Below are 25,606 nucleotides of genomic sequence, written 5' to 3'. Positions count from 1 at the left end.
TTTTTTACGGGTCAGAAGGGCCAAGGTAAGCTATTCGAGTTGGTTTTGCTCCCACTTCCACCACTTCCTCTTCATGCAGCAACTGGGAAATAGGTACTTTTAAAAATACATGTAAGTTGTTAGATTTGGATTTTTGGGCAACTCAAGAACCATACATATAAAAACACACAACTTTATCTTTGCAGTTTCTTCAGTTATAGTTGCATTGCATAGAAAATACATCTCTTTAGAGATCTTAAACTATAAAAAATTATACTGTAGTGCTATTAAATGCTCTTTTTAAAAGAAATTATCCTTTCAAATCTATTAATCTTATGGCTGTTAATAAATTTGTTATTAATTTCTTAATATTCCATTTCCATTTCTTTTTGTGAAATGACAATGATGCAATCCCAGGATCTGTTTCAATATATAAATTTAATATTTTGCTAATTTCCTTGAAAACTACTTTCCAAAATGTCCTAATATTTTCACATTCCCACCATGTATGGAAATAAATACCCACTTTTTGACATCTCCAAATATATTGGCATACTTATTATCCATATAATATAATTTTACTGGTGTCAAATGCCATTTCCATGCTAATTAATACAAGTTTTCCTTTATTCTGGTTGACATACTTTTTAATATTTTCTTCATATTACTTATCTCATATTTTCCCCCATTCTTCCTTACTTATATGCCTTCCTAAATCAATTTCCCATGAGACCTTAAGAGGGTCATATTGATCCTCCATATCTAATAAAACCTTACAGATTTCATTTATTATCCCTCTTGTTTTCACAATATCTTGTTTTTCCTGGGGTAAAACAATCTCTTCAAACTTAACAATACTGATGCATTTACCATTTTTCTGCACCCATTCTTTAGTCCATTGTTCGAATTGCATAGCATTAAGCCAGGTTAATTTTTCTTCTCCTACTGCCACCTTTATCCTTTCCTTGTTTTTCATTTTCTCCAACCTATCTTTTAACCTAAAAACATGATTTCCAATCAAGTGAATAGCATAAGAACATTTGGAACATAGCTGTTAATGATAAGTTAACGTGTACTGTCAGGGTGAAAAATAGTTGACAAACAAGAATAATGACATTTGAAGGTTGTCCACTGAACATGTGTTAATAACCAGGAAGGGTATTAAACCTTTGTATGATTCAATGCAATTTTGGGTGGAGAGGGGGTTGTTCTGAGAGAGGGAAAGCATGAAAGAAAAAGAAAAGGAGAAGAGGGGTATATATAGGTACAATAAATAATTATCATTTAGTCAAAGGTCCAGCTGTGGGGGTGCATATTTCGTCTCCAGTGCTAAACAAACAATTGATTCTTTTAATGGATTAGTATGACACAATTTATCTGTATTGTAAGGGTTTTTCCCTCTCTTTTTAAATTTCTTGCTGTTATTGATGCAGTATGGTATAGTATGTATAGTATGATTAAGTTAGTTAATAAAATATTTTTAATGATCCAAACCAAGTCAAAACATAGCAATTTTTAAAAGTATCACTCTTCTGTCCTGAAATTGCTCCATCTAACATACAAGCTTGATTCTAATCACACATAGATGGGGTTGCTTATAGTTAGCCAGTCATGAGGGTCATGCACTTTGCCCAGGTTCAGAAGCAGGCACTTCTCAGTTCTCACATCGTTGTTCCTTGGCAGTGAAGAGAGGCTGCAAGGGCAAGTCCAGCTCAAACAGTTACCAGCAGCCCTGGGAACTGGGGAAGTGGGTTTACCACTTGTGAAACAGTTCATACTTCTGTGCATAGATTTGACTGCAAAGCTTAAAGGAGAAAATTAATCTGAATCATTTCACATTTGCTGCTACTAAAAATACTAGTTCTGACCATTTAGTTCCAGCTGTATGCAAGTGCTCTATAGAACATACAAATCACACATTCCCTACCCCATAAATATTTTATTTATTTGATGAATTTTTTGTATTTTATATGGGATTTTATATGGGATTTTAATGATTGCAAGCCGCCCCAAGGCTCATGCAATGGGGTGGCATATAAGTTGTATAAATAAATAAATAAATAATACCCATTCATCTTACATGAAGTAGTCACAGCAGGGATGTAAGGAGTGGTAAATTGGAAAATCTAAAGGAGGAACAGGATCTAGAAGATGTGGACTGTTATAATAGTAGGTCAGTGGTTGGAATGAGGGGCAGCTCCATCCCCCATACCCTCTGCCACCTGCTAGCACCACTTTGTAAACTGGTTTCATTAGAACTATCATCTTTTCTCACTATATAAAGGATATTAGTTACGGTACAGGTAAATTTCTTACACTGTGCTAAATTTGTTTTACTTGAAACTTTTATACATGAGGTACTTTTGTGTACCCATCATGCCCTGTTCACAGGTGTGATCTACTTCTGCTTGCAAACAGCACTTTCCACAAGTTTTTACAGCACGGAAAGTCATTTAATTGTGAAAGCAAATATGGCACGTCCACTTGTGTGCTGTATTAGTCCATTATACCACAGTGCCATCTAATGGCTATATAGTGGGAAGGCAGGAAAGGAAATGTCCTGATTCTCAATTCTGTGAGGAAAGCTGAAAGCAGATGCAGCAGATTAAAGTCTCATGCAGGAAAGCCCTTTGTCTTCGGTCCTCAGAGGTATTCAAGAGACACCAGTGTAAGAAGGGTCCTCCTGGCTGCGGCAGCCCCCTGCCTCATATCCTCTAGCCCAGGAGTTGCCCAGCCCTCTGGACCACCTTTGGAGGAACACAGGGGCTGAAATGAGAAGGAGACACAGGATAAGCCCAGTGCTATGCCTTACCTGAGTGAAGAGGCCTTCCACTAGTACAAAGCCTATCCTGCACAACAATGAAGCGATCCATATTTTTAAAAATTAGCAAAACACAGAAGGGCTACCCCTTTCCTCTAGCTAAATGAGCCACCATTTTCTAAACCTTGCCTTTTGTTGGAAACATAGAAGCAAAATATTGTTCAATAAATGCTATGTGCACCTCCTCTCGAGGCCTTCTTCATGTTGATATGAGCCAATGTCCTACAATGGGAAGAGTGCTGGACTGGGGACCCGGGAGATCCGTGTTCTAGACCTCCCTCAGCAATGAAGTTCACTGGGTGCATTTGGGCCAGTCACGCACTCTCAGCCTAACCTACCTCACAGGGCTGTTGTTGTGAGGCTAAAAAGGATCTATTTAAGCCTGAGGGTTCCTCACACAAGGAAAAAAGGTGCAATATAAATACAGTGCAATAATAATTATAACAACCGAACAGATCTATGGTCTGGCTCACTATAAATCAGCTACCAATGTTCCTTTGAAAATAAATTATCCTGCTGCAGATATTTTGACTGAGGGCACTTGCAAAAATCATTCCTAGAATTTTATGAAGAGTCCAGGGATCTCTAACTGAAGGTTCTTGTTTTCTTGCATGGCTTCTTCTGTCTTTTTTTCTTTTCCCCTAAAGAATATGTTAAGGTTTGAAAGATGGAATAGTTGCACATGTCTTTGGATTGGTAGTACTAAGAGTGATTCCTGTGGAACTTGAAGCTCCCTGAGTTTTACTGGGAATACGGGGGTGGGGGGGGATATGTAAATACTTTGATGAAAAAATCTGTGATTAACCAGCAGGGGGCATCTGGACACAAGCGGCAAGGAAAGATTCAGGAAGATGGATTTCCTTTCCATGGCTTAATATAGACTAACTTGTAAACTGATCAGGTTTTTAAAAATGAAATACAAGTAAATGTCCCCCCCCCCCCATATATATATCAACTACCTTTTAAAAGAATCAAATTTAACTTGGCTAACAAAAGTTTTCCTCCTCCCCAAAAGGCCTTTTGCACATTATCTTCTATTTTCTTCCATTCATCTGACTAGTTCTAGAAGCAAACCTGTATTTTATATGTTCCCTAAAGCATGATTACTTTGAATGCATTGATTGTCTTCCCGTTGCCTGCTCTAACTTTCCTTCAATTGGAAGAGCATAGGGGTGAAAGCACGGTCCAAAAAGCGCTGAATTAGCTAAGGACTGTCTGCGGAGTCAGCGGTGTTAAGTGCAGCGGGCAGCCCCATGAGAACTCCATGAACCCGACAGCACGCGGCAAAAGCTTCCAGAGAACAGTCGGTCTGCTAGCGTAAGGGGGACAGCGGTGGCCCAACTTCCTGCAGGGTAGGCAGGGACAGCCAATAATAGACCAGTACCACCTGAGCCAAGCCACCCTTAGACCTTACAGGACACACCTGGGGCACAGAAATAAGGATTCAAGTTGACATCCACAGGACATTTCAAGTCCTGAGCCAAAGTCTGCAAGCAGGAGCAAGACCAAAGAGAAGGCTCTGAATTTAGTACTGAGGGTTAACCCTTGAAACCAGAGCATAAACTTTGAAAGCAGTGTGAGGAAGGGGGAAAGGGTAGAAAGGTATATACAGAGGAGGCAATTCAGAGAAGGCATTTGGAACAGTGCCGCAGGCAAAAATAACAAACGAATCCCCAACTTTATCCTGTACTTTACCTAAATAAGAATATTCCATTAGAACAGGGCTCACAAGTCACTTGGAACACGCAGACAGAGACTGAAGACCAAGAAAAAGATGAAAGAAAAGCCTACAATGAAGACCAAATGGCAACAGTAGCTCCCCCAGTCTTAAGCCCCTCCCCAGCCTTTGCTAGTTGTGAGCTGAGCCTCCATAGCCAGTCCCTATCTAGCTGAATCTTTTGCTCAGAGAGAAGCCTCCTGGGCCAATCGTCACTGGGCTGAGCCACCTCTTCAGCTTTCAGAAGGGGAGGTGAGGAATGAGAAGCGCTCGCCACAGCCCAGCCGGGCTCATCTGCCTGATCTGGCAAGTGGTCCACTCCGGTCTTGAAGGCCGGGAGACCAGCTCAGTGTACGATAACCCACACAGGTGGTTTGGTTAGCATGTGCAGGCCCCTCTCCATGGAAAGGAGCATCCTTCCAGCAGCTAAAGCTGAACAGAAAATGGATTTCTCACTGATGTGTAAATTCCATGCACTGCCCATTTCCTGAACCTTCCTGGTCATGCTGCAGGTGATTGCTGCTTTGATGCAATTTTTTACAAATGCTGTTGTATAACAAACATATCCTTTTCTCTTGATTTCTACTAAATGCTGCATAGAACTCAAATCTGGGTCCAGACTGCACAGTACCAGACATCTTTCTTACACTAGCTGGGAAGCACATGCAAAGACTATTTCAGCTGTACCTATGGACTTTAATTCAATTATTGATGTTTTTACTCATGTCCAAACTAAGGTTGTACAAGAAGAGAGAGCTTGCATTCTTCTGGAGAAAATGAAAGAGTCCATGTCCACTTCAGATCTTTGGAATTATTTTGTGAGATCATTGCCACAAACCCAGCAAGGTCTTGCACATCACTTCATCATTTCATGAAAAACCCCTAGAGATTTTTGATTAAATTGAATTCAAAGTGAAAAAAAAAAAAACTGAATGCAAACTTCCTACAAGTGCATGACTAAAAAAATGTAAAAAGGGGAAAACAAGCAAGTCAGTGGTGTACCTAAGGCTGATGAAAAGCTTCCCCATGAGACGAATTTTACATAAAATCCTTTATTCCAGTACCGGGTGCCCTTGAAGCTGACTTGAAGAATAGAGCAATCATATTGTGACAAAAAGATGTATTCAAACCTCAGAAGAGCAGGTGTGTGAAGAGGTAAACCTGCAGATGAAAGGCTGCCCTGAAGATGCAGGTATCAACCTCACTGGAGAAAGAAAACACATCCATGCTTCTGTCAAGCAAAATAACTCAGATAAAGGAAAGTTATGCCACCACAATATGTGTCAAATCATTCTCCGAAATAAGACTCTGTTGGCTTTCCTTGATGTCAAAGTAAAAATGCAGCTCTTTTTTAGTCTAATGGTAACACTGCCATTTTGTCATTTTCACAGCTGAAAATAAATAAAAATGAACTGTGGACTCTTGGTGCTGCAAGAAAAAGATGCCAACACTAAGCATTATGTGCACAGAAAATAAACTTCTTAGCTTATCATTTGATGACATCATCCATGACTTTCCTTTTTTTTAAATCCTGAAAGAAAATGTTTTAAATGTGATGTGCAAAGAGAAGCAACTGTGCTGCTTCTGTTTACAATGTGCTAAACTGTATTGTTCTTATGTTCCTTAACATTAAGTTTTCAATTTCTTTTACACAGTCAAGTAAAACGTTATAAGGTTGTTGTTTTTTTTCATTTCAATTACATGCACAGGATTGCTGCAAATCTGTATGTTTTGTTTAGAATACCAGTATTAATTATTTTAATTACAAGCGACATTGCTATTTCCATTAAATAAATTCTAATCTCTGTGCTTGTATTGCTACAAAATAAAAGTCTTCAGTTTCATATATGCTAATTAAGAAATCATAAGGTATTTGGTAATGGAAGTAAAGCTTTATGCAAGGAGTAGGATGCATGTAGTTTTTTCATTGCCTCTTATTTTGTCATTACACTTTCTATTATAGTATACTTTTTTTTTCCTCTTTAGCTTTTATATCAAGGGGATTTAGAATCTTGACATGATTTAGGGTTTTGGCTTGCCTTAATTTAGCCTTCGCTCAGAGGTATTGCTTGTGATTCCTTTAATTCTCTTGACAAGTTGTCAAGTACCTCTTTTGTGAAGGAAATCACAAGTGATGGCTTTTCAAGCTAATTGTTGGGGGTCCTTAGAGATGTCCTCCAAGACTCGATCTATTGATATATACCAGGGGTGGCCAAACTGAGGCCTAGGAGCTGCATGTGGCTCTTGAGCTTATTCTGTAGCTCAGAGAGCTCAGGGTCCCCCTGCCCCCCATTCCAGCTCCCAGCACTGAGCTTTCCTGAGGCTGCTGGCCCCTCCCACTCAGGGTGGGCCTGCGGCCTCACAAGCACTTGCCCAGCATGTCTCACCCAGTCTTGCTGATGAGTGCAAAAGAGCTTTGGCAGTTCTCCAGGGGGCAACTCTGGTGGTGCTACTGGAGGCGGCGATGGAAGCAGCAGTTATTCTGGTGGTGACGGCATTTCCTTGGTGTCTTCAGCAGCAGCCACCTCAGCTGCAGCCCCATCCCTGGTGAAGAAGCCAAAGATGGAGCAAATCCAGGCTGACCATGAGCTCTTCTTTCAGGCCTTCAGGAGTGAGCATGGAATAATTGTGTAGGAAGGGAAGAGGGGCAGAAGGTAACAACCTCTCATGCACCATCTGCTCCGTCTCTGGCTTCTTCACCAGGGGTAGGGCCACAGATGAGGTGGCCCCCACTGAAGATGCTGAGAAAACACCACCATCAGAATAACCACTGCTCTGAGCAAGAAGAGAGTGAGTCAGCGGGCATCCTCACGAGCGCTCACCCTGCATTTCCCACCCACTCCTGCTGACTCTGAAGAACCAGCTTGGAAAGAGGTATCTTGACCCTCTTCCTGAATGGGAGAGAGTAGGGACCAGCCGCAGCTCCAAAGAGAATTTGTGCGGTTTAAGTGGCAGCCCCTGAAGGTGGCTGTCCTGTTGCTGCTCGTCCCTTCTGGAGCTCCTTCAAAGGTCCCTCATAGGACAAGGTCTCCAAGCTAGAATTCTAACAAGACGCTCTCAGGACTCCTCACTAAACTATAATTGCCAGGATTCTGCCTGTGACAACAGTAAAATGAACCCTGCTATTTTTGATTAATGTGACATTTGCTTTGAGTAGTTCTTGTTTCTAAAGGTCCATTTCTTTGGGGAAAGCATCCAGGTGTCTATGTGTCATATCGTGCACTTTTAAAAAATGATACACTGATAAGCACTTTCATAAAGTCATGATATATGCATCATAATAAATAAGCATTTGTCCATGTCTTGCAGCTCTCAGACATCTGACATTTACCGTATGTGGCTTTTCCTTTGAGCAAGTCTGGCCACTCCTGACGTATCCCTTTGTAATTTTATGGACTCTAGGTCTTAACGGTGATGATTTCCTCGTGCTTGGCCTACGCAAAGGCAGAGTGGTATACAGCTACAACCTGGGGTCCGGATCAGCCAAGATTATTAGTGAGCCACTGAATCTGACACGCCACATTCATGTGGTCAGCCTAGGAAGATCTCTTCAGGATGGCTGGATGAAGGTAAGAATTGCTTTGAAAGAGCTGCTTTGAAAGAGACACTGTTCTAGCTCGGGCCACCATGCATCAGTCACCCTCTTGCACTCTAACCCCTCTCACAAAGCTATTGCAAGGAGGAAATGGGCTGGGGGAAAATCATGTATATCACCCTGAACCCCTTGGAGGAATTGTCTTTTCTAAGGCTGGCATGCAAGCAGAACCTTAAAATACTCTCCAGAACCTTAACGGGTAAATGTCGTTTCTTTCACTGTGGTCCTAAGTGCAACGGGGTGAAGTCTGCATGTAGGATAACTATGAGCAGTGCCTCCTTCTTTCAGGAAAGGCCTTGCTCCATGGTAGTTCAGTGGCAGAGCACATGGTTTCATGGAGAAGGTTCCAGTTCAATCCCTGGCAGGTCCAAGTAGGAGTGGAAAATTCCTGCCTGAAACCCCAGAGAACTGCTGCCAGTCAGTGTTGTCAATACTGGTCTAGATGGAACCATGGTCTGACTTGGTAAAAGGCAGCTTGCTCAGTTCCCTAATTGTGGCCATCCAGTGCTGTGCTGCTTACAAGCTGCTCTTGACTTTCTGTGGAACTCAAGGAAATAGTACAAAAAGAGGCTGCCACTCAGGTGAAGAAAATAAAAAGGCCTCACTGAATTTGCATAAACATAGAAAAATCCCTTCCAAAGCCAACAAACTGAACTTCTGGGGTAACTTTATAACACCAGCAGATGTGCCTGAGGGGATAGCAATGCAAAATCTTTAAAAGCTTTGTTCTGGATGGAATTTTAACTCAAGGAGTTGCAATCAGCATAAGAATGGCAAGCATAGGTTATTAATGTTTTAATTTGCTTTTTTTCCTAAGGCCAGGCAAACTGAAAAATATGTAAAACAATAGTGGGTCTATTGACATTTCTCTGCATAACAGTGATTTGACCTACCAACTTAAAAAAAAAAAAATAACACAGCTTTCCTTCCATGGATTTTTATTAAGTTTGCTGGGGGGTTTAACTCAGAATCTTGGCTTTAAAATGAGATGAAGATGATCTGAACTGAACTGAATCAAGCTTGTGCCCAACTATGTCTGTGGCGCTTCAGGGGTGACTTTATCACCCCAGCCTTTTGGGATAAACACAAAAGCTTGAAATACAAAATTTGGACACATTTTCAATTGCACTTTGTGGCAATGTCATAAAAGAACAAGTCAGTAGGACTATTTATGTGTAAATTCTTGTAAGGTATGTGCACCTGAAGCACTAATGTCACCCCAAAATGCAGCATGAAGGTTGTAATAGGTGGAATCCCAATCTCTCCCCCATTATTAATTTTATGCATCTTGTTCTTCTCTTGGAACATAATAATATGAAAGACTTATTGAATTTCCTATGAGTAACAGATGTTTGTTTGCTTGTCGTTCATTCATTTGTTTGCTTTTAAGGTGGATGATGGTAAAAATAAAACCATTAGATCTCCAGGAAAGCTGGTTGGGCTTAATGTCTTCAGTCAGCTTTATGTAGGCGGTTATGTGGAATACATTCCAGAACTCCTCCCAAGTGGATCCATTTTTAAGAATAGTTTTCAAGGTAAGTATAATTTGCCTTGCATTTCATTCCCCTTTAAAATCCACTGTGTTTATATTAACAAGTTTATGTGTTTAAAAGGAAGCATATGTTTTCCTGGCAAATAAAAAGGACTGCAGGACAGGTGTCAGCTTTATGCAGAGCAATGACCAGGTTAGAAGGCATGCAAGAGAGAGTTGTATGCCACTTTATGTTACTAAAAATTTTATACCTGCCCATCAAAGCAGCATACAATGAAATAACAAGAATGATATTCAGTATATGCTTGAATCAAATAACATTTAAATGGAATTATCCATAAATACAATTGTAGGCCTGTTACAGAAAAGCATCAAAATCACAACTTGGAGGACTCCAAATGCCTTCTGAAATAACCCTTGCTGGATGCTGAAAAGCTGGCAGTAAGAGAAGAGATTACATTTCCCCCAAGAAGGTATTCCAGAATTTGGCGCTATCATGGAAAAGCCCTGTCCTTGCTGATATAGCAGTTGAGAGCCCAGATCACATCTCAGTGAGGGGTATATTCACATGGCCATCATGTCAGGCTGGGAAAAGCAAAACCATAGCCTAGAGGGCTCTGAGAGAAGGGTCAGCATCTGGGAAATGTGGTCCCAGCACCCGCCTACCTGTGTCTAGGCCCTGTCCTGAGCTTGTGCACAGGCACTGCTGCAGTTCATAGGAGCTTCTGCCCTGTCCTAAAGGGCAATTCTGCCTCTAAATGCTACAGCAAGGGGACATGTGCCATTATTCTGGAGCTGAGAAATTACCGCCATATTCATCCTGTCTGCTGCTTCGGCAGTATGGACATACTTCACATCAGCATTTACCAGAATAGCTAAGAAACTTAGGAGACAGGTTCAGGGAAGACAAAGGCCAGATTTGATTTCGTTATAAGCAAAGTCCTTTGGAAAAAATAAAAAGAAGTGGGAAAGATTATACATACGAGCTATACAAAAAGGATAATAGGATGACAGACCACTTTGAAGCAGAATCTGATGAAGAAAAGCCTGCAATATTCAAAAGTGAAGTGAAAGCTACTCTGAAAGTGGTTGCAAAGACTAAAGTACCTGGAATGGATAGGATGCCAATAGAACTATTCCAAGATGCAGAGAATAAATCAGTCCAAATCCTAACAAAAATATGTCAAAAATATGGAAAACAAAACAAGCTGATGCTCAAACTGTTGCAACGAAGAGTACTACTGTATTTGGAGCAAGAAAAGCCAGATGTTCAAGCCAGATCTGGAAAAGGAAGAGTGACTAGAGATCAAATTGCAAATAGACATTGGCTGCTAGAATACACCAAAGAATTTCAGAAAAAGATCGCTCTGTGCTGCATCAACTTCAGCAAAGCCTTTGATCACAGGAAGCTATGGATGGTTCTGAAATAAAGGGCTCCACCTTAGCAAGTTGACTGTCCTGATGCAGAACCTGTATCACAGAGGAGAAGCTACTGTGAGGACAGAATATGGAGAAGCAGAATGGTTTCCCATAGGACAAGATGTCAGACAAGGAAGCATTTGATCTCCCTTTCGGTTCAATCTGTAAGCAGGAAATATCATAAGGAAAGCTGGAATAGAATCGAGGAAGGAGTGAAAATGGGTGGAAGAAACATCACTATTTTAGGATATGCATATGATACCATAGTACTGGCAGAAAGCAGCAATGACTTGAACCAGCAACTGAGGAAAGTGAAAGAAGAAAGTACAAAAGCAAGACTGCAGGTGAATAGTAAGAAAACCAAAAAAAATTAAAAATCAACAAACAGCCACAGAAGAGTAACAGAACTTTACTGTTAATGATAAACAGATTTCACATACCTCAGCTCAGTCATCAATTCAAAGGGAAACTGCAGCCAAGAAGTCTGAAGAAGGCCAAGAGTTGGAAGGGCAGCAGTGAAGGAACTAGAAAAAAATATCGGTTGTATGGGTGTTTTACTGGAGACCAGGGTCAAGATTATCCAAACCATTTTATTCCTGATCACAATGTATGGGTGTGAAAGCTGGACAGTGAAGAAAGCTGATAGGGGGGAAATTGATACCTTCACAACGTGATGCTGGAGGAGAGCTTTGCAAATACCCTGGGCTGACAGAAAGACAAACAGGTGGGTCCTAGTTCAAATCAAGCCAGAGTTTTCCCTAGAAGCAAAAATGACAAAACTGAGGCTGACATACTTCAAAGACATCATGAGAAGGCAAGACTCACAAGAGAAGACAATCATGCTAGGGAAAGTCAAAGGCAGAAAAAGAAGGGGAAGCCCAGATATAAGATGGATTGAATCCATAAAGGAAGCAACAGTCTCCAGTTTGGAAGAACTGAACGCAACTGTCATGAACAAGACATTTTGGAGGGCTTTCACTGATAGGGCCACCCTAAGTTGGAGATGACTTGATGGCACATGACAATAACAAAGCCCTTTGGGAAAATTCTATATTTTGGAGATGAATCTCCACAGAATTTCCAGCTTTTTACTTTGGATTATGTCTAGCATAAATATGTAAACCAGAAGACAACTTGGGTTCTGGAGGTCCCCTGGGACTAGGTCTCCACATACAGACAGAGGAAACTGTTGTCTTGCACACTCTCACGTTTTCCGGAATTTAAAAATGCATTTGTTTGCAAGTGCAATTTGATGTGTATCTTTAGTAATTCATGCAAAGTTTAGTGGGGCTATTGCTATCAATCAAAGATCTAATATTTGAAGGCTGTGGGCTTCCCTCCACCATTTCTGGTGCTGAAAGACCCATACCCTCTGATTTAGGGAAAGAAAAAAAGCAAACACCAAAAATCACAGCCACCCCCAACCAAGCAGGGCTGTTTCCCTTGCAGGGCAAGGCATTGTCCTCTTTTTAATCATCTGGAAAAGTTGCCATTTTTAGTATCTCATCAGATTGCCTCTTAGGTTTAACATAAACTCAGGGAGCTGGCTGTGATTATTCTATGACATGCATGAATAACAGCTTTGTTTGTATTCCAGCAGCACTTCATTTCTGTATTTGGACAGTGTGCAGGTAACCATTAAGCCAAATGTGTCAGCCCTGGCATCACCTTATTTTCCATTACGGGCTTATTATGGTTTCTCTGGAACTCACTGTGCTCTTCTTTGGGTGTTTTCGTAGATCTCTGAGCCCTTTTCATTGGCAATCAAGGGCCACTTCAGGAACAGAACATCCTTCTGTGTTTATCAGATATTAGCAGGCAGGCCCAGAAAAAAAATCGATGTGCAAAAGCAATGAAAATATGATCTCTATCAGGCCTGCCCAGCCTGTCATGCACACACAGAGACGCACATCGGCCAAAACACCCCACTCCCACTCTCGCACTCCAGAGGCCTGAAGACTCCCTTGCAATGTTGCAGCATCAGGCAATTAATTCATGAAAAGTGCTGGGAAACAGGCATTCAGGAAAACAACCTAAATGAGTCTCAGGCACATGTCTGCATGCCATTTACATGTTTTTCAGCTTGTGCCAGTACAAAGTTAAGAATTCTCACAGGATGTTTTGAACTCAGATACCTGAGAACAAAAGGCATATGTTTGCATCCACTTTCAAGGAGGTGTTTATGAAGTTTATTCTTCCCCTTTTAAAATATACACATTGTGTATTTAGCTGCCTAGTTATTGTAGCTACAGGAGTGCAGCTTAAATGTGCAGCTGCACTTTCTCATAACAGCACAATTTTAAATTTTTGTTGTTGTTTTAGCATTTTCATGCCACCTTTTCTTCCAGGGAGGCATACATGATTTTCCTCCTCTCTGTTTTAACTTCACAACAACCCTGTGAGGTAGGATAGGCTGGAAGTCAGAGACTGGGTCAAATTTACCCCGCAAGCTTATGGCCAAGTAAGGATGTCCTACCAAGTCCAATTTTGCTACAACTACTGGCTTAATTAACATCTAGTTGGAGCCTTAGAGAACTACCTGCAATCAAATGGCACTATGGCTGAGCCCGGATACCGTGTTTTGCCTCCTAGTCTTTTGTAATATAAACTTTAAGTAACTATGGCTAATAGTTTGGCCAATTGCTATTAAACATGAGCTCATGGCAAAAACAGGGAGACCTTCCATCGTTTTGAAGTGAGAGCCAGTATGGTATAGTGGTCAGAATGCTGGGGGGGCGGGGGGGGGGGGTTCAAGTCCGCTCTTGACTTTGGGCCAGTCACTCATTCTCAATGCAACCTACCACACAGGGGTGTTGTGAGGGTAAAATAAAGAGGAGTGAAGGGATTGTGTAGGCTGCCTTGAGTTCCTTGCAGGAAAGGGGCAGCACGTACATACTCATATAATAAATAACAATGTAAGCTCCTGTTTCTTTCTTTGAAGGCTGCATTTTTGACATACAAGTTCGCACTGGGAGGGATCAACAGCTGAAAGCACCAGGGATCCCGGAAGGTCATCCCAATGCTGGCCGCAATGTGGGACAATGCGAACAATCTCCATGCCAGCTGATAAAATGTAGGAACGGTGGGACATGTGTGGAAAGCGGATCGACCCTTTAGTAAGTGTAAAGCATTTCAGTTAGCTCTTCTATGGGGTTGCATCAATTTCTTGCAATTTTCCCCCGCGCTTTTCAAATAGGTCATGTTTCCATTATAAACATGTCAGTGTCTTCCAAGGTTGTCCTTGTCCTTACACACACACACACAGTCATACCCAAGCACACCCAGCCCCCACCTGGCCCTAGCTCACCCTTGGCACCCCAAGCGCCATTTCTGGGTTTGATTGCGGCAAGCTCACCCTTAAGTAGCACATGCTTCATGTGCTGTGGGCAAGAAGGTCTGTTGCCTGGGAACCTGACGATGCTGCACAGACCAGCTTTTTGCCCATGCACAATGGCAGCTTCTGATCGTCAGATATGCACCTATGATTGATCTAGCCCAGTCTTCCTTAGCCAGATGTTCCGGACTGCAACTGTTATCATCTCCAGCCATTGCCCAGGTGGGGTGGGACTAATGGGAGCCACAGCGCAAAACAGCTGGACAAGGCTGCTCTCGCCTGTTCTTTCAAAAGCCACTTAGCGCTTATCTAGGCCTTCCTCCCACCCTATTATCCTGCTTCACCCTACACCCCAGGTGCCTTCTCTCATGACCTCTGCTGTGAAGGTTGCCACAGTCCCCCACCTTGCCTTTGCCTATGGCTGAGCCCAACACCAAGAAGCCGTGTGAGGCCATCACTCCCGGTGCTGTCGCTCCATCCTGCATCTGAATGGAGTCTTCTGACTGACAGCACTAGGAGCTCTCCATCCAAAAGTACCCCTGGTTATCTGACAGATGATAGTAGCCCAGCAAGGTCTGCTTTTAGCTGATTTTAGCTTTGAAGAGAGCGCAAACCCTGTTCGTGGTTAGGTCGTGAGCTAGGAAATGAGGAACTGCATTTCAGCAGACCATCTCGACCCCTTTCCGACGACCTCTGCAAAGCCAAAGGATGCCCCTTTGTAGTGCTTTCCCCACTGTTGCCTCAGAGCAGTCACGCTGCTTCCGGAACCTTCCTCTGACCTCAGAGAAAGCAGCTTGTCCCAGCCAGGAACAGGCAGGCTGCCTGTGGTCCCTGTCAGCAGTTGTTACTTGTCGGGGCCATCTTGCAGCATCCTTTGGATTACAGGACCATTTCCCAAAGCCCCTAATACAAGCCCTGCTTCTCTAGGAGTCTGCTCTGTTTTCAGACCCCATTTTGTTTCCAGGAAATAATTTCCTCCCAGGAATGTTACACTTTTTGAGATCGTACCTCTATGCCAGGGGTGGGCAATTAATTTTCCTATGGGGCCACAAGAGAAACTTTGACAGTTATTAAGGGCCAGACCAATACACTTACAGCTCTGCTCAATATATATCTCTGTAAAAACAATAAATGAAACATTACAATGATACAATGAAAATGTGGAGCACAGAACAACACTATTTAATGAATATTCACAAAAACATTAACATTACATGAAAAGCAATAAATTCAATTCAATATTACTTGTATAGCACAAATGTACAACATATGTAATCTCCCAGCACTTAACATAGTAAGGTACAGACCTTACGAATTATAACAGAACAGAGAAACAGAAAACTCAACAATCCAAGTTGCCTTTGGATTCCCTATAAATGCATCCAGCTTTGTTTGTTTGCATTACCTCAGTTCTTTTTTTGTTGTTGTTCAGTGAGAGAAATCTAGTCTGTTTTGGGCTTCAACAAGTGCACTGAAGTCAGGTTGAATATTTGCCAGTGACCTCATGCGGGCCAGTCAGGGTCAGCCATCGGGCCGGATGTGGCCCGCCGGCCGTACAATGCCCAGGTCTGTTCTGTGCTGATATTCTGTTCAATGCACTTAAATGGGACAGCCTGTTGCTATGGGGACAATACTGCTGACTTAAGTAGGTGCATCCATTTCCTCTGGAATTTTGTAAGGTAAACTGCACATTCTGCTTATCAGCTGGGTAAAACTCTGTTCTCTGGGTAAGTGAAATATAATATGTCAGATGCATTGAAATGGACCTTCAAAACTCACACTAATGTGTCTATAATACCAGCCATGCTTGAAAAAGTTTCCATTGCACAGTAACTGTCAGTATCCAATATGAAGAATGAAACTAACAGGAACAAGACTCTGACATTTGGTGATTTCTCAGTATTTATGAAAAATGAATGCATTAGTACGTGATCAAATGGTGCATTTTAGAAACGTTGGTTGTGTGAGGCTATCTCTAAAGTGAAACAATACCATAAAGCCAAAATTGTATGCTAGATCTGGCTGTTATGGATGAACTGAACAGAAGTCTATTATGCCTAGATCGTTGCTTATATATGATGAAGCACAGGTCATCAGTGAATGCAGGTAACATGAATAACAAGTTCCTAAGCAGATAGCAGTGGTTTTTTTCCTTTAACCTTTTCAGAGAGCCAAAAGGCATCTGTATGCCTGTGCGTCTGAGGGCTGTGACGGATTGCTCAATCTGGCAACCTGAAATGTACACCCAACAGGATCCTAATGCCCCTCCTACAGAAGCATGGGATCTAGTCCTCAGCCCCTGCGCTGATTCCATGCCTTAAGTTCTTTCCTTGTTAACCAAAGAGGGGGCAAATTACAGATCCACAAATTGCATCAATATCGTTTCCTCCCTATGGCTAATAGCCTGATGATTTAGACCTCTTACCCTTACCCATGGTGTATGTAGCAGTCCAAATGTTTCCTTTCATTGCTATATTTTAAGACAGAAACCGTAAACATACTGTGTGTACACACACAGTATCTCTCTCTCTCTCTCTCTCTCTGTGTGTGTGTGTGTGTGTGCGCGCGCGCGCGCAAAGTTCCTTAGAAGCGCCTTCAAGACAGGGCTGGGCAGACTTTGGGCTTGTGGACTCTACTTTACTGGAAACCCAAAATCCACCACTTGAAGCCTGAATCAAAAGACATCCACCTAGAATCATTCTGGGTCCAGGCCTTTGCCATGAGCACCAGAAAGGAATACAGCTCACAGTTCTTCCACATGAAAACCCAATGCTGGTTCACCCAGCCTTTCATTTCAACAGGAAGATGTGTTCCCCAGTGGCCATGAACTGCTTTGTTGATACCTGTTTGGTTTTGCTTTCCCATTAAAATGTCTTTTTGCATGGTCAGGCATGCTGCAAAGTACTGGCCTCTGGCTGCCTGCCATCTTCGTTCCCCCGAATGCTGCTAGACCCCACGTGGACCCAAATATGTCATTGAGAAGTAAATATGATGGGCAGCATCTTCAGCTTTAACACCACACTGGTATTGTTTAGGAGAAATTAAGACAAGAAGAGAGGAAAGTTAATTGAACAGTGCAATCCTATGAATGTCTACTCAAAAGTAATTCCTACTGAGCACGGTTGGACTAAATGTTTTGGGTTGAAGCCTAATTGAGTTAGCCTACATCAGATTAGTTTTGCTTAAATATGTTGTTGTTGCTGCTGAAATTAGGAAACAGCAAGATAAGAAAGTATGGGTCCCAAAATAGAAGATATTTTCAGGTGCCTGAAAAAAACCCTTCTGTTTTACTTAGCACATTTCAAAAAGAAATTTCTTTCATGAAGGGCTGCCTCTCTTTCCCCAGATATGTCATGGAAAATTTTTCTAATGTTTCCCCTGTTTAAAACAAAAAACATTAGAAAGATTTTCCACAGCATACTTGAAGAAAGGTAAGCGCCCTCTGAGTAAAGCCCTTTCCAAAAACGTGTTGGGCATAATAGACAGGCTTTTTTCCAGGCCTCTTCTCTTCTTTGTGCTGCTGACAATAGTCAACTAAGCTCTCCACAATGAGTGGTTTACATGACAAGGCAACCCAGCGTCATCGTGAGTTCTCATGTTGAGCAATCTGGAACCTGCAAGGTGGCTTGTTCATAGGCAACAAGCCACCCAACGGCCTATGATTCGTTATTGAGCCTGTTGGACCAACAATGGGTTTTTGTGCTGTGGAAAGAGGTATTAAGGAGCTTAGCAAGATTTGCAAAAATCCCTTGTCCCCAGTGTCAGGTGCCCCACGAATACCCAAGCAGCGCACAGAAGGAACCGGCAGTGACTTAGCGCCCCTCCCCTGCCATCATAAGTCCTTTGCCACTCACCTTTGGCTCCCTGCCCAAGCGGCACTCCGGAAGGGCTGACAACTTTTCATTACCCCATTCTTTATTTATTTTTTCAGAGCAAGAAATCCACACAACATTTCAAGCATTTCTTTTTTATCTTTTGTTGGACTTATACAAATGTCCACAGTTGCACGGGCCCAAAATGGTGGAGCGAGGATACACCATGGACATTGACTGAGAGAGATTGCAAACACTTCAGTTCCTCTTGATAGCTGTTGCAAATCAAGCTGCTGAGAGAAAGCAGAACTGAGAACATTCTTTATTTCTGCAACAGGGTGGTCATGAGATCACCCCCTTCACAACAATATCCTTAAGGTTCTTTTCTTCTTTTTTTGGTGCTGTGGGAGGTATTTTCAGGTTCCTAACACTTCTCCACCCTTTCCCAAGGTTCTGGCATCTCAGGAACATGAAGAAGTATGAGTCCACCAGCTCTACCGGCTGTCAAAGCCCCAGTTCCTTTTAAAAGGATATTCTTGGCAGGGCCATTCTGGATTTCTGGCCAGATTGATATGCAGGCATGAATCATATGCCCCTGTCAAGAAAACACATGGGTAGACCTGTCAAAAAGAAAAAAGAAAAAGCAGTGGGTTTGTTGAGAGCTGGCTCACACTTTTCCCAACACATTTTTTAAACATTTGTTAGGGAAAAGTTGCCAAAATTTCTTGTCCTGAAAAAAAAGGGCATTGATGAGCCAGTGACAACTGCAATGTGGGCAATTTGAAAGAGCTGTAACCACCTGTCAAAGCAGCAGGGAGAGCAAACATGGACGGTCCTGCTGCTTGGTCTTCTGCAATATCTGCAGGAAGGCTGGAGGGGAAGTAGTGGAGGAGGACCCACAGCAGGGCTGATATCTGTCAGCCCACCACGAGTTGTTTCATTCGAACCCACCCCGTTTAGCTGGGTAAGCTGTGACGTGAAGTTGCCCAGTGGGTAGAACAACTTACATTGTGTTACGATGGTATGGCATTACTAATTTAACCCCTTCCCCCATCTCCTTTCAGCTCCAAATCCACCTCCTAATCTTTCAAAGTAGAAGGATTATGTGGAGTTGAAAAGGAATACCAAGGGAAAGGGGTGAGATCACTGTTTCTTTGCTCCAGATTGCTTTTCTTTAAAACAAAATGAAAATGAAAAAGGCACAGGGGACGTCTTGTACATGGCTACCTTATTAATACTGTCTTCTTGTTTCTGTGTTGGGCACACTCTAGCTGTCTTTGTCCCACCGGCTGGAAAGGGGCGTTCTGCACAGAGACAATTTCAGTGTGTGATCCCGAGCACAGCCCTCTGCATAAGTGCCGGCAAGGTTCCACCTGTGTCCCACTGCCCGATGGCTACACCTGCCACTGTCCACTAGGAACCACTGGCATCTACTGTGATCAAGGTATGGCACAGACCTCCAATCCAGACCCCTGGGATGCTGTTACCAGACAGTTTTCCAGCAGCCTCTACTTTAATGTTAAGGGGGAAGTCGGGAGAGTTTTTCTGAAAATGAACTACAGTTAATAACAATATTATTAATAGATTTTGGTTCACGGTCTAATTTCCTAGGATTGGAAGACAAAGAACCTGAACTGCATGATCTGTGTGCCATTGTTGAAAGATTTCTGTGCCTGTTAGAAAATGAAAAGAGCGAATGCATTCTCAAAGTATGCATCTTTTTTCTTACTATATTGTGCTGTGGTTTTAGATCCTTTATCAGAAGAGTCTTTGAGTCCTGCTGGTCATGTTTGTCTGAATAACTTCCAGAGTCCAGGGAGAGCTCCAGGGCTTGAACTATACCAGTATTGGCTGGTTTGGCCAGCAAAGATGGTTAGCACAAGCTAGTGAGTGATGAAGATCTTCATTTGCGGGGTGATGCCTACATCTTTGAAGGAGACAATAAAACTTTCACAGACAAATCTTCAAAGAGATGGGTTTGTCAGGCTTTTTCTAACTGCTTATAGCTCAAGATTGTTTTGTAGAGGTACGTAGAGCAGTTCTTTCATTTTGTGAATTCGTGTATAAACAGGCTGCCCATCTCAGCAACCCAAGTACTGAATCATACAGTTCCCAGTCGCAGAGGAAGCTCCACATGGAATGCGTCGCAGTACTCCAGTCTTACCAAGGAATGAATCAGTGTGGTCAGTCTCTGACTGCGACACTACTCAGTGCAACTGTGGCATTGGACCAAGGTGCCCAGTGCAATGCCCTGAAGCTGGCCCTGCAGGGATGAGCAGAATTGCTGGAGTGCAGTGCCTTCTGCCCCACAGCTGGCAGAGCTGGTCCAGCAGGAAATCATGGTCAGTGGCATCAAAGCCACTGAGCAAAGAGAAGCAGCAACAGGCTGCATTCCTCCCATCCCTCTCCCAGTCAAGACCACCCATCAAAACTGATTCTCTCCAGAAACCAGGCCTCTCTGGGCATGAAATAAGAACCGACTGTTCTTCAGACAGTAGTAAATAACTGAATCAGCACTTAATGGCCTTAATTAGTAGCACACTGCCCTCTCATGTGATGTGCTACAAATGCAGATTATTCACATCTGACCCATATAAGACAGACAAGAATTAAAATATGTTCCTATGTTGTTATTTCAATAAACGTCATCAGTGAATAAAACTGAGAACAGAATCACTAGCAGAGAAATAGAGACTTAGTAATGAAAAGGCCTAGTGTCTGCTTTAAATTCCTTGACCTCCCGTTCCCCTTCTACTGGCAGCATAATGAACTGTCATGAGAATTTTCAAAGTACAGTTTTCCTTTTTTTATTGAATGGCAACCTGGAAACAATCAGTTGTTTATCCAGACTAAATACCACCTCATCTCTAGAGCGAAGATGGGGTACAGCATTGTGTGGCCCAGGAAAGTAGGAAACAGTGTGAAGAGACGAAGGAAATAAGCACTTAGGTAGTTAAGATATATAAACAGGAGTGCAAAAGAAATAGCAAGCACTCAGGATAGCAATGTAGCCTTGTCCGATGTCCAAGGGCAGCAGACAAAGGAAATGGCCTCAGAAGCAAGCTAAGCATTGGGCACCGAAAGCTGATTTGGACAGATGATTTCATGGTGCAGCAAGTGTGAATGAATATAACTGGTTGAACTTACTTATTTTATGGGGCAAGGAGCGCACAGGCATTCACCATGTTTCAGCCCACTGTCTTGCCAACCCGGTGCCTTCCTGATGTGCCAGATTGCAAATCCAAACATTTGCAAATGCAAATGCCCAATGACCATGATGGTTGGGGATGATGGGAGCATGGCTGGATAGCCCCAGACTGAGGGAGGGTGGCTTTGCAGCTGATGTTCATTGTAGTCCAGCACATCTGGAGGGCCCCAGGTTAGAGAAGGCTGCTTAAGAGCACGAGTTGGTGTCAAGTCATTGTGTTTTCCAGAGTTTGGGAGCTGCATGTGAAAGAGCTTTACCCAGCTGCCCTGGCGTCGTCCTAGTTCCCTATGAAGCTGACCCAGACAACAGCCACTGCACACGTGTTCAGTGGCGGTTCCCCATTGCTGGCAGCTCAGTTATGGGAGGCATCTGACATGAGCTGAGTCTGATTGGAGACGATGGGTTGGATCCAGGATTTGCCTTCTGTGACCAGAAGGGCTCTTCCCATAGAAGATGCCTCTGGCAGCTTGGTGGTGGTGGAGACATCCCCCTCCACCCATATGCCACAGCTCATCCCATTCAGCAGGGTTTGGAGCAGCTGCTCTGGGGAGGAGTGGTTGAGGAAACCTGCTTCTGCTTCTGCCAGCTTGGTGGATGCAAGTGGAATTGGATCCTCCTGAAGATTGTGTGCCCCATGTTTTCTTAGAATATCCATGTGCAGAGCCAAATCAATCCGCGTCGTCATTTGTCGACCCTGTTAGACCCAAAGCTCTTTTAACCTAGTAGTTTCCCTACAGTTGGGAAAAGATGGAAGAGGAGCATGCGGAGTTGGCTTGTTGACCATGCAGACTTCAAGCTCAGGCCTGCCTAAGGCTACAGGCCTGAGAAGAACACGAGCATCCAAGGCAATAGCTGACAATGGGCTCTCACCACCACCAAGGGTGATTGGCATGGGTTGATGCATCAGCTCATTGAATCAGAGCTCATGGAGTTACCTGCTTTGGTTAAAAAGATAGCCAGTTAGTCAGACAGATACTTTTTTCTATCATGAAAGGAACATTTGGATCTGAGCTAGCATTTGGCAGCCTGCAACAGTGTTTAAGTCTGTTGCTGAGGTGAAAACTATGTGGCATGAGAATTGATGTCAGGATTAGCTCTTTGGCAGAAACAAGTGAAGCTTTGGTTGTATGAAGGGCAAGAATATTAGGAGGTCAAAGTATTGTGTGTTTTTTGTTTAGTATGGTTAACATCACCCATTTGTTTCCTCCCCTAGTAAAGATTGTTATGACTCAAATATCAACAGGATCCAGTGCCTGTAAAGGTCATGGCTCTCCCCAAAGCACAAACTATTCCAGCCCCAACAGCCTATCTACCACCGTTCCATCTGGCATGTGCAAAATCTCCATTTCCAAAGCTTCCAGCATCGCGGGAATGTGAGGAAAGGCACTGTGCAAGCTTCCAGAAAAGAACACGTAGTATCTGACTAACCAAATAAAAGGGGTTTAGGCAAATGCAGTTGCTTGTAGAAATCAGACAGTACTCACTGAGAAGTGAGCAGCTTTGGAGTGGTCAAAATCCTAAACACATTTAGGAAAATAACATGTTTAGGAATTCCATATAAACAAATTAGGAGGCTAGGCATATTTCTCAGCCATGTCCAAAGCAAGAATCTCTTGCTTTTGGAAAGAAGAAGGGGAAGAAAAGGAGAAGAAGGAAGGTCAGCTGTTACATATGGTCATGCACATGCTCTTAGTACGTATGTAGTATGCATGTATAGATACGTATATCTGTATGCTCGTAGATACAGATCCTGATCCCCAGGAGGTCCCTGCTGCAAGGCTGGTTGCTCTCAAACAGGAATGAAGATTTGTGCACCTAGAGGAGCTTTCAGATGTGATAGGAAGTAGAAGAGACAGCTGGACCTCATCTTGGCACAATGCCCTTCCTTCTCCTGCCCCTGCTTCCGTATCATAGAGACACTGCAAGCAGCTCCTAGGCCATTCATTCTAAATCCACAGTGGGAGCCCTCTTTACACATGATCCCTTGCAGCTATGCCTTAGCCCCACAGAAAGATACCTGGCAGCAAGCCCTAAAAACTTCCATAAAGCTTATTCCCAAGTAATAAGTTTAGATTTTGACCAATCCAGAACTGTTTGCTTTCAAGTGAGTATTCTTGATTCCAATTGAACAAGCCTTTTAATGTCTTTTTTGTCCCGCTTCAACTGTGATGCCAAATGGACTGTAAAATTTCCAAAGCTGAAGAACAGCTGTGTACATTATATTATTTGGAAATCTTAAATAAGGTTCTTGGCACTCTTCTCTGACATTTTTTCTAGCTCTCTTCAACTTTCCTAACCTTTAATACTGAGCTTACTCCACTTGGCTTAACCTGAAATTGAGCTCAGCAAGCAAAACGATATATTTTTCCAAGCTCACGTCACATTCTGCTTGTGCTCCAAATGACACGAGCAACCTGGCCACTGACCCCTTACCTTCTGAGGTGACAACAATGGCAAAGGTGGCTCTCTGGGCGCTCCCTCCTGGGAAAATGGAGTCTCGTGGGGCAGCCTGCCAGGCACCTGAGAAAGTGCTTCCCCAAAGAACTCCACTAACTTCAGGAATGCCCCACTTCCCACAGACATTAATACCTAGTGTGGAAGATGCATGGGACCAAGGGAGGGAAGGGGACCTCTAGGGAGAGACCTGGCGTGCCACCCAATCAGATAAATGGGAAGCAGGGGAGAGAATCAAGGGCCAGGGGGTGATGGGAGCGCGCTCAGACTAAAACCTGAGCTGGATTTCAGCTCAGACTGGAGACCAGCAATATAGGCTTTGTATTGTGAATCAGGAAATTGCAGGCTTGGGTCACATTGCTAGTAACTTTTTTTTTAGCATGGGGTTAATCATCTCCATTTAAACAAAGCAGCAAGGTGGTTCTCCAAGTGAAAGGTATACCTTTTAGCCCTACCGAATAGGGTGAGAGAAGGAAAGTCACATGTCAGGTATGTGGGTTTTAAAGCAGCAAACTGGCATACAGAAGGACCAGAGCACAACCCAGATCCTAAATGTCCATGGAAAGAGCTCTGCTTTCGAAACACGCTGCCAGATACTATCTTTGTCCCTGCTGTTATTTGTAACTTTAAAGCCATGTCGATAGAGCCATAATGAAAGGTTTTCCCTAGATGGCAGTGTAGGACAAAAATTTGGCTGCCTAAAAGCATTGCTTAAACAGCATCGTTATTGCCCCTATACTTATAAATGGGCACTTGGGAAAGTTTCTGTTTCTCTTACATTCTCTACATAAGCAGATAAAATATGGGGAGAAAGGGTTTTAGAAAATAGGTCAGATAAGAAGAGAGCGTGGCGATCAAAATGGCTAACTACACTTAGTCAGGTTTCATGTTCCAGATATGCAAACTAAGCGTGTGAATATTACTTATTGTCATAGATTTGCCACTCCTGCAGTCAAATCTTGCATGTTTACAGAGGACTAGTGAGGTTAGCAGTGCTAGTAAGGTGAGCAGGCTCAGTGCCCAGTAAGTACGGACAGGATTGCAGTTCGGTAGCTAACTGCTGGCCATCTGATCCATATCCTGCTGGAATGTGTGAGCTGTTTGACAGTGGAACCATTTGCCTCAGAAGCTGGTAGACCAGCAGTCTGGGTAGAAGTTTTTCATCAGAGACCAGCAATCCAGCAAGCTGCTGCAGTGGGTTTCGTGGGTGAGAGGCCCCTTCTAATTTCGTGCTTCTGCCTAGCCATTTTGTCCTGCTGAACTAGCTGTGCAAGCGTGTGCGTGCATTTAAGGTTCCATGAAAGCTGACCAGTGTTTTTAAGCCATGCAAAATGCCACAAACTGAAAGCATCTGATGCAGTGCCACTTTACTGAGCTGATATCTCTACAAGTGAAAAAAGGGTGGGCACTTATTTGCTAGTTTTTTAAAACACAATGTGTGTCTTGCAGAAGTTTATCCAACTGAATCTTATGCCCTTGTTAGAATATTTGCAGCACGTTGAACTAACACCTTTCTGTAGTTACCATAGCAATGTTGTTTGGTACAGATAAACTGCGCTTTTTGCATTTTGTGCAAAGGCCAAGCATACATTTGAATATTAGGGAAACACAAAAAAGATACGTATGAAATGCTCTCATATTATATCAAGACATCGTTCCTAAGCAGTGTCGTTGTACAGATCCATTTACATTAAGTTTATTTTATTTTATTTTATTTTATTTTATTTTATTTTATTTTACAGTTATAAAATTCTATCCAGTTCCAGGGATCCCAG

The 25,606-nt window shown here is 42.9% G+C and overlaps 1 protein-coding gene across 1 annotated transcript in view; it reads left to right on the top strand.

Annotated features, from left to right (window-relative positions):
* Positions 1-9,585: 9,585 nt before the first annotated feature.
* The window catches only part of EYS (eyes shut homolog), a 28,655-nt gene continuing 12,634 nt past the window's right edge, over positions 9,586-25,606 (top strand). The window contains exons 1-2 of the mRNA XM_044421441.1: positions 9,586-9,647; positions 19,441-19,613. The gene's annotated coding sequence lies outside the window, so the exon portion shown is untranslated. The remainder of the gene's footprint in view (positions 9,648-19,440; positions 19,614-25,606) is intronic.

Source organism: Varanus komodoensis, unplaced genomic scaffold (assembly GCF_004798865.1).
Source record: "Varanus komodoensis strain SLA01 unplaced genomic scaffold, ASM479886v1 scaffold12, whole genome shotgun sequence".
In the NCBI taxonomy this organism is placed as follows: Eukaryota; Metazoa; Chordata; class Lepidosauria; order Squamata; family Varanidae; genus Varanus; species Varanus komodoensis.
The sequence above is the reverse complement of the archived record's forward strand: the minus strand, read 5'-3'. Positions and strand labels throughout refer to the sequence as shown.